The sequence below is a fragment of the Pocillopora damicornis genome, chromosome 1, assembly GCF_964200805.1.
Source record: "Pocillopora damicornis chromosome 1, jaPocDami1.2, whole genome shotgun sequence".
NCBI lineage: Eukaryota > Metazoa > Cnidaria > Anthozoa > Scleractinia > Pocilloporidae > Pocillopora > Pocillopora damicornis.
The window spans coordinates 16,897,543-16,907,137 of NC_142670.1; the positions used below are offsets into that span (position 1 = coordinate 16,897,543).

General features: G+C 35.0%; 2 long non-coding RNA genes across 2 annotated transcripts; one reads left to right on the forward strand and one right to left on the reverse strand.

Annotated features, from left to right (window-relative positions):
• Positions 1 to 6,993: 6,993 nt before the first annotated feature.
• LOC149052376 (uncharacterized) lies at positions 6,994 to 7,439 on the reverse strand. The gene is made up of 2 exons (XR_016183377.1): positions 7,305 to 7,439; positions 6,994 to 7,127 (listed from the first exon to the last, which is right to left on the reverse strand). It is a non-coding gene; the product is annotated as an uncharacterized LOC149052376 (long non-coding RNA).
• Positions 7,326 to 9,498, forward strand: LOC149052377 (uncharacterized). Its single transcript, XR_016183359.1, has 2 exons — positions 7,326 to 8,515; positions 9,003 to 9,498. It is a non-coding gene; the product is annotated as an uncharacterized LOC149052377 (long non-coding RNA).
• The last annotated feature ends 97 nt before the right edge of the window (positions 9,499 to 9,595 follow it).

Below are 9,595 nucleotides of genomic sequence, written 5' to 3' on the forward strand. Positions count from 1 at the left end.
AGTCGGCTTGTCTTCTAAGTGGATTACAGCGTGGAGTTGTGCTCTCACAGACCATCATTTCATGGTCTGGGCCTTTAGTGCAGGTTGTGCCACATTGAAACTTGGCAGTCATTATTGACTCTCTATGCGGTCACATTTCACGTAAGTCATTTACTGGAATGTTTTTTATCCTGAATTTCTGTTTATGCCACATGTTTAGTGAGAAAATTACTCAAGCAGTCTTTTTAGTAAATGCTAAGATAAAATTTTGGTTAAACTGCAGAATACCCTGCCACCCCATGGCATTACATGTCATTGAATACAAATAGAATAAACAATTTTTAGCCAGTGAGTGAAAATAGGACTTTTTTGTTGCCATTAGAAAATCGGACACTGCTGTTGTCTGGCAATTCGATTTGACGGCCCCATTAAGTGAAATTATACTTTCATGTTTACATAGCTAAACCAATAAAAGTCACAAACGTCTAACGCCTAACCTGAAACTGCAGTTTGTCATTAACATGGTGCTAAATGTCTATTGTGATTGATTCCAAACTTTGGGGAGTAATGGAATTCAGTAACAAAGTGGTTTCGCTTTTATTAAAATATGAATAGGAGCCTAATGCTTTAATGTTAACTGAAATGTGATTAGTGTTATGTTTTCCAAGTTATGGCCAAAATTATTCAGACCTTAACATTTCATGACTTCCTTCAAGCTTGGCAGTCTTCTAGATTCTCTTCATAATGGTTCAGATATTAAGCATTGGTATCTATACTTGGTAGCAATACATGTGTATTAGGCCTTTATTTGGTAGACTACACCTCCTTTTCAGTTTTTTGTTTGGTTTGGTGAATTCATCACAATACTGATATACATGAAAATTACACTTTTTTGATTACCTGAAAATAGCTAGGTGCCTTTTTCATTTATCATCAGTGAAAAAGTAATAACTCATGTACAAAATAATATAAACTAGGCTCAGCAATAATAGATCACATGAGAAACCAATCAGATTTACCCAAAGTAGGTTGTTCTGATTGATACATGCTGTAGCTGACAAAAATAAACAAAAGCTTGGATACTTTTATGTATAATGATAACCACTAACAAAATTGCGTTCCTGAGCAAGAATTCAGCTGAAGGACAAATTTTGATGGCACACACTTCATTTAGTCAATACTGTCAAATTTATCTGCCATCAGTTTGTTGATTTCCTGTGAATGTGTATCTTTCACGTATATATTATGAATAATTAACAACATGATTTCTCATATGATAAGCACTTTTAAATTGTTCAAATACTTTAAACTGCACACATGCTATGAGCTCAACATTTGTTGTTTGTGAAAAATTTACTTCTGCTTATTTAGAATACCAAAGTACACTTTAATTAACTTACATGTAGCTTAGACTTTGTTGAGTTTTTTATGAAGACAGTTCGATGGAACTGACATTTGTTACGTTTATTGTTAAAAGTTAGCCATGAGGTATCCTCGGAGACCTAGGGTTCTTATCACATCTGTAGACCCCTTAAAAGCACAGTCTTAACAGATCAGTTCCAAACTGTCAGTCATTCTGAATTTTGATTGGTACCAGAAATTCAATCTTGTTCTAGCAAATGAGAGTGAAGCAGGTCTCACACGTCCTCTTGTGTGCTCTAACACAAAGTGATACATGAAGTTCAGTTGCTTACCATGTTTGTTTTGGACCTTTTTGTACGGTAGATTAGCACTTTGCATGATGATGTGAAGTTGACCATTTGCATGATGATGTCAAGGTTCACCTATTCATTTTTCCCAATAACTTGAATTTGGTAGACTCACTGGCATGAAATTACAATTTCAATAATAAGAAAACTTGAAAGCTTCTGGTAGTTTAAATCATATGATACCATCATGCACTTGCCTGTACATTGCTCTGCTGTGTTTAAGTTATGTCTCTGATTGCTGTTCCTGAAATCTATCATGGTGACACTATCTCCATTGAACTTTCTGTTAAATAAAACCTCCAGTTATTGGGTTAAAAATTATTAGCAACGTTAATGTAATGTTACTTCAGAGTACTTAACTCAACATATGACATTAAAATACTGCTTGTGTTCTGATCTTGTAATGCACCTAACTTCTTTCCCTAGACTCTTCCATTTGCAACCTCACATCTACCTACCTCAACTAAATTTTTCTGTATTCTTTATTGAAAATACAGTCCCACAAAACCTAAATACAATAATTATAGTAAACGTTTTGCTCTCAACCAACTGAAAGTTGAACTTTATACCCTTTATACCCTACCTACATTCAGCATTGTGTTACTTTACATGTATATATTGTCCAAAATTAGTCACACATTAAAACCAAACAAGCTCCCAATAGCTTCTAGTTTAGATTACATAATTTCCCAAATGTCCCTGCCCTTCTACAAAGTTTTGTCCTTGTGTACTGGTACACAAAATGTCAAAAATATTCATATGAAATTCTTCCCTAGAGTTTATTTCACATCACTTGCCTTGGAAAAGACAAGCAACCAACAAATTTCAGAAGTCAATTCCACTTCGTTACGTAAACATAATCGTGACTGAATCTCTCAGATCACTATGGAAGATTATGCTGATGTTTTTTCAGTTCCTAAAATCCTCGGGTTACATGTGCAACATTTGTTGTCAAAATGAGACTTCTAAACCAAAGTTTGGCCAATAACTCATCTTCAGAATGAACATTTCGGGACTTTTGTATGCTAGTTATCTTGTGTTATTAATGAACAGGATTAATATTGAAAACTATCTAATGGTAATCAGATATTAGCTCTTCTAATAGAAACCCAATGAGACAAAAAGCAGCTAAATTTCCTGAGCCACACATGTACGCATTGCGGACCTATTTTTAATACCTAACCAGAGGACGAGCATTCTTATCATCACTCGTTGAATCAAAGGGCTCTGTCAGCAAACTCGTGAATTGACACATGATTTTTTAGATTATGTTTAATGTTATCTGGTTTAGGGAATTTTGTGGTTGATTCTCACATCTAGAGTACGAGCAGTAGTTCAGTGTTCGCTAATGTAGCAGAGAAACAAAGTAGCGTTGGGATAAGAAGGCATTACAATTGAGCTGATCATGCTATTACATTTGACAAGGTGGATGATGTCATGTGTTTTAAACGTCTATCATTTTTGTTTCTGGTTCAAAAGAAAAGGTTGGAAGTAAATGTAGGTGAAAAGTGAAATTTACTGTTCTTCGTTGTAAATATTAGAAAATCAAGGCAATACTGTCTTAATGAAAACATTAACGATTCCCTCTTTATCAAATGAGACAAACGGGAACGAGTTTTGAGTGATATAACTAAGCCAAGCCTGCCACCGTCATTTTGGATCTCCGCCTGGGTAGATTTAGGTCACGTGCTAGGCAACGTATGATCAATAACAAGATAGAATTTCATTTCAGGCCTATTTATCAATTTTGTGGTGTGTAACTTTCGCATTTTAGTACGTTGTTTGTATGTTGAATCTTCAAATTGTCTTGAAACTTAAAAGAAAATTGTTCTTTAAAAATTCACTGAAAATCAGTAGCTAAAATTGTTTGTTTAGGTGTTATCTGATTTTCGTGTTAACTTGTTATTTCGTCAGTCGCCGGCATCTTTTGTTGCTTCTCACAGGAAAAACACACGCGACGAAACGTAATGATCAATTTTGTCCTCAATCTCACGCTATAACAGAAAAAGCTTTTGAACATCTGTAAACTCCGAGCGCTTCGCAGTAAGTGATATTTTCAATGAATCTTCAGATTGTTTTCAAGTTCAAGGACTGTAAATTACAATTTTATGAAAAACGAAGGTTGTTCTGTTATTTCAGTGTGAATCCTTGCATGCCTGCCAGTCGCTGGCGCCGCTTGTTGAAACTAAAACGAAAAAAAAAACTCTTTTAAGATTATCATTGGCTTCTTTTTCACCCCACCACTATTCTTAGCAACAAAGGTCGCCATTTCGTCTGTTTATTGCTCGCCAAAAACTATAAAATGCACTCAAAAGCCTAAAATCTAAAAAAGTTTACAGGAATCGACCAATCGAGCGAGCGAGCGAGCGAATGCTATTCCCCACATCGTATCTATAACTCGCTCTTGCGCATGCGCGCAATTCACGAGTTAAAAAGGAACAAGGGATTTGATGAATCGCGTTTTTCCCACTACCCTCTTTCCTGAGAAAGCTCCGGTATGGTTTAGAGAGTTAAGAGTTTATTGTTTGGAAGTAAACAGTTATAGACTAGGGAAGTTATTTATAGACTAAAAGTTATTGAAACTCTAGTAGTTATTACGTCTTCCTAAAGAGCATGTGGACAAAGAATGTTTTTCTTTTTTTCTATTTTTTCATTGATGCTGAGGAAAGAAAGGCTCATGTCGACGAGAAAAAAAAATGGAATATTAGTAATTTTTAGAACCCGCATCATCCACAAGCTGACTGCTTCTTGTCTCCAACTCAGTTTTAATTTGACTTTCAAATTTTTGGTTTAACGAACTAATCGCCAATTTTTCCTCTTTTTTGTTGTTGTTATATATTAAATGTAAAACAACAATTCAAAGTGGACTCTCCCATGCAGACTTTTCCCCTCTGAAGTCTGAAGATCTTACCACTAAATCTCGATGTGTTTCGCTAAGCATTTGGACATTTTAACAAGCTGATTGTTCTTGATTCTCGTCAGCAGTTTACACGACATTGTAGTAATGTTTATAGAGAGAAAATTAATTTTGATCAGTTTTACCGAAGTGCTATGTTTTCTTTGATTTGACAGCACTAAGAAAGTTCATTGTACAGTTCATTTTTCGGTGACATCACACAACCTAAAGAAACTAGATGGATCGAATAACAGACTATACGTTCCGGAGATAAATAGTGAAGAATAAATATTCCATTAGAGCGCAAAGCAAACACGTATTCATCAACAGAATCGACATATGTACCGCAAATGAAGTTATTTTGCGATACACCGAAAAAATTGCTCACCGTCTTTAAATTAACAATTTTGCTGTAAGAAGGATAAAATAATTGACTACTAAGGGTTAAGGCTATTACATTAAGTACCTGAATATTGATTGTCCCTTTACACTTTCAGAGCCTGATCGCATTTATCTACATAAGCAGCAGAGAATAAATACACAGAAAAGTAAAGGTTTTTACAGCTGCTGTTAAGCGTTGTTGTAAACAAATTCAGAGCTAAGACAATAATTTTAATCGCGTGATGCGTTTAAGTCACGCGTACAACAATTAGCTGAAAAACGTAACCTGTGTTGTTCTTTAGGAAATTAATACTGAAAAAGTCGTTGTCTTTATTCTTGGCCAGCTAAACCAATTAAAGAAAAAAAAGGGAAACAAATTTCCGCTATCAAACCTTTGCATTATTTTGCGCGCGTTAATTTATCCTTCGCCGACGTGACATGCCTGTCACGAGGAAAATAAGCTTCATCAGCCAACCGAACAACCATTTTTAACAAAGGGAGGCCATTTGAATTTTTGCTATGCAGTCAGGAACCTCTACAACACGAATTTGAAAGTAACTCATTTCGTTTGTAGGCTTCAAAGGAAACTGACACTTGCAATTATTTTAAAAAATACCCCGATATGGATTAGACATGAATATTAATTTTAACGGCGACCCGAGAACTGAATCGGAAGAAGAAGAAGAAGAAGAAGAAAAAGAAGAAGAAATAAGCAATGTACCCACAGTTAACCCATGCTGGCAGAATGCGCCTCAGCAATTATGTAAATATCTTTACGCACAGGCGTCCCGAGCTCACGTCATGAGAAAAAGCAAGCGATTGATTCATGAAACCGTCACGCATAGTGTGACCCGATGTTAAGTTACTATAGGAAACGTTGAGAATTTAACTCGTTCGCGACTGAAGCTTTTATAGTAATTGGCGATGTTTACCTTGCTTTACTCACCATGAAATCCTTATACCAAAAAAAACAAAATTGTTTTTTTCACTAAAGATATTTCACTTTTCTATATGTTCAACTTCTAATAAGTTGTACTGGATTGAAGACCAACTCGCCGACGTCTCTATTCGATTTTATACGTCAATCAAATTCCTTCTGAGGCAAATCCTTAAAGTTCCACAACACAAACAAACCTGCCGATTATAAGCTCAGGGGTTATACAACTTCGTAAGGGGTTTTAGGAGGGCTTCCCTTGTGAACTGAATTCCCAGTTTTCTGGGAATTCCTAGGAATTCCTAGGAATTCCTAGGAATTCTCAAAAATTCTCAATTATGCAAATGACCCTTGCAAACCGAATTCCCAGTTTTCTGGGAATTTCTGGGAATTCCTAGGAATTCCTAAAAATTCCTAGGAATTCCTAGGAATTCCTAGGAATTCTCAAAAATTCCCAACTATGCAAATTAACTCTGATTTAAAAAGCTTGGAATTACTGGGAATTTCTGGGAAAGGAAGACTCCAGTCTTGTGAGGACTTGGAATCCCTAGGAATTCCTAGGAATTCTCAGCTTTACAAACTACCTATAATTTAAGAAGTGTGGAACTCTTGGGAATTTCTGGGAATTGAATTTGAGGCAATTTTAATACCCTGAGGTCCACATAAATTCTAAGAAATTCTCAATACCTTGAATGTGAAGGTTTTAAGAAAAAGAGTAATTTCAGAGACTTTGGCTCAATAAAAGGTATGCTATACAAAACTTACCAAGAGATATACATACATGTACATGTTTATAACTTAAAGATCATGAAATTTATTACTCAAACTAAGTTTTAGTAAATCTTGACATTAATATGGATTTTCTCATGAACCAGCTGTCAGTTATGTTAAATGGAAATTGCCAACTTCCACAATAATTAACAATAATTACATTGTTATCTTACTTCCCTAACCTACATTACTGGTTGCCTTTGTTAGAAAACCTTGGAACAGTCAAGCTCAGTTGCCTCAAACGCTGTCAGAGACTTTTTGTTGACAATACTTTTAGTAGAAATTTCATGCCTTAGACAAACAAATTCAACACCTAATTAATCTTTCTTTTTTCATGATTGTTGTTGCTGCTTTTTTTTCAGTTTTTTGCTCTATTTTCATGACTAATTGCTGTAATTTGTTTTGCTGTTTTTATTCTTACAAAACATTTTTGTAAGAAAAGGGGAACATTGACTACCTCAGTCCTGTCTGCATGCCAAATGTTTGCAAAGTGTGTGGATGATCCACAAGTATTGGAACTCTTACAAAAATGTTTTGTATATGTTCCAATACTTGTGGATCATCCACACACTTTGCAAACATTTGGCATGCAGACAAGACAAAGGTAGTCAATGTTCCCTTAGAGGAAAAACACCTTTTATATGACGTCTTCAATTTACTTTATTTGAAACTCTGATCTGAAAATATTTGTCAACAAGACTTGTTAGTAGTGAGAAGTACCAACCAAGTTTCCTTTCATAACTTAATTTCTTAAATGTCCCAATCACTGGATCTCCCAAAAAAATATTACATCTTTTTATTTTTGGTGCAAATTACAAGTCCTTCTTTATATAAAAATGAAAAGTGATAGTCACACTTCAATAATAACAGCTCTTAAGTTTACTTGTTGTTCTTCTCTGTCTGTCAGCTATCAACAAGATTGTTTTATACTTCGGGCAGTGCATAACTATTTGTGGACCAGAGTTCCAACGCACCTCTGTAATTGCATATAGCTACTCCTGTCTCTTGTACAAATGTTTCTCCTTTGTAAGACGCACTCTACTCTGTTGTCAATACTGCTTTAAGTTCATTGGAAACGACTGACTGAGGAATCGAGATGGCGGTGTTGGAACGTGTTGCTGAACGCTTGCTACGGTCAAGCTTTGTAGATTTAGGTACTGGTACACTGGAATCATCTATGTATCTCTTATACTTCCGAATGTGGTATCCTTCTTTTATAAGTATGAGGGTAAAAGACGATTTGTAGTCGCATTCAAAACTGTGATTGGCTTGTGTTATTTCTCACCTTTGCCATTAACACAACTCAAGTGAGTTTCGAGTCTTTGTTTCCTCGACAACTTTCGGCCACAAATCGTGCATTTGTAATACGATCGATTCTTGTCGATTATTTCTACATAGAGTGAGCTCACATCTTTATTTGTATCACCAAGCTATCCATCTTCTAGAAGCAGAGAACCGGTCGGAGAAGTCAGAATAAAGTTAGGCGCTTCTCTTAACACTGCAATCGGCAAGCCAGCGGATTCACTTTGCTAGCCAATTACAAGTCCTAAAAGATCCACGTGATCATGCCCGTGATCGGAAACAAAGAAGACTCCATTTGGCGCTCATCTTTGAATGTACTTTGGATCGGTTGATCGCTTTTCTCAACTGTTTTGCTTAATATAACATTTCTAAAGATAGCTTTTATTGTGGTTCAATGGGAAAACGAGAATAGCGTGAGTGTTGTAAAAGAAAAGAAAGTCGTTGGCGCCGTGGAGTTAAAAGAAGGGACAACAGTTGACATATTGACTGGTACAAACAAGGGTCGAGTGGCCATCTGTAAAGCTACGATTTTGAAAGTTTGTGGTGAGTAAAAATTGCGATATTCGTTACGTGATCAAAATCTTATAAAAGAATAGATGTAGCGGGTTGAATTAAGCTTACGTAACGCTCGGCGCAACTGAAACTAGAATAATTCTGAGAATCGAATCGGTCACTTGCATGCCGCAGTTTCTTAAGCTTATGCTTTACAATGAAATAAACCTATCAGTAAGGTTTCAAGATTCCTCTAGTCACGTTTGGGAACATTCAAGATTCATAATAGGAACTGTTATTAAACAAACCTTAGTACATAAAGAAGCCCTGCTTGGTAAAAACAAAATAATGTATTCAGCCCTTTTTTAGTAAAATCCATGAGAGAGATGTACTAACTCCAATATAAAAGTCACTCAATATAACAGAGATTTCTCAATTTGAGAATCCAATGAATGCCCTTTTCCTCATAGCCATCTTAAAAGCCTGGTCTGAGCTTTAAATATACATATTTTAATATATTATTTTTTTTCAAATTCAGATGTCAAGGAATCCAGATACAAAATGGTCAAGGTTCTTGTTGACAACCTCATTCAAGGCCAACTCATTGTGAGCCCAGGAAAAAAAATACAAACAGTACAAACAGCAGCTAAGTTTGCAGTTTAGGATAACTTCATTCTAATTTATTGTTACAGTTACAACAAGATTTTAATCAAAAAATCAATTTTATTTGTCTGTAATTAGCCCCTTCACTCCCAAGAGTGCTTGGTTTTCAAATATAACTTAAGATATTGTATTTTATGGAAAAGAATCAACAGATTTTATTCACAATTTGTGTCAAACCAAATTTAATGATTGATTAGAACTATTTTATATGAATAGCTGTAATTGAGGATTAATCCGTATGAAGTTTTCAAGAAAAGAAAAATAAATCAAATCCCATCCTAATATTACCACACATTGATGTTATTTAATCAAAAATATTTTACATGTAAGCCTTAATTAAGCTTCTAAATAAATTTCATTGAATACTTGAATTTTAGATGGTTTTTTTTTAATTTAAAGTATTTATTTTATATCATTAGCCTCAAATTTTTGCTTAAAATTCCCAGTAATTCTTAAACATTCCCAAAA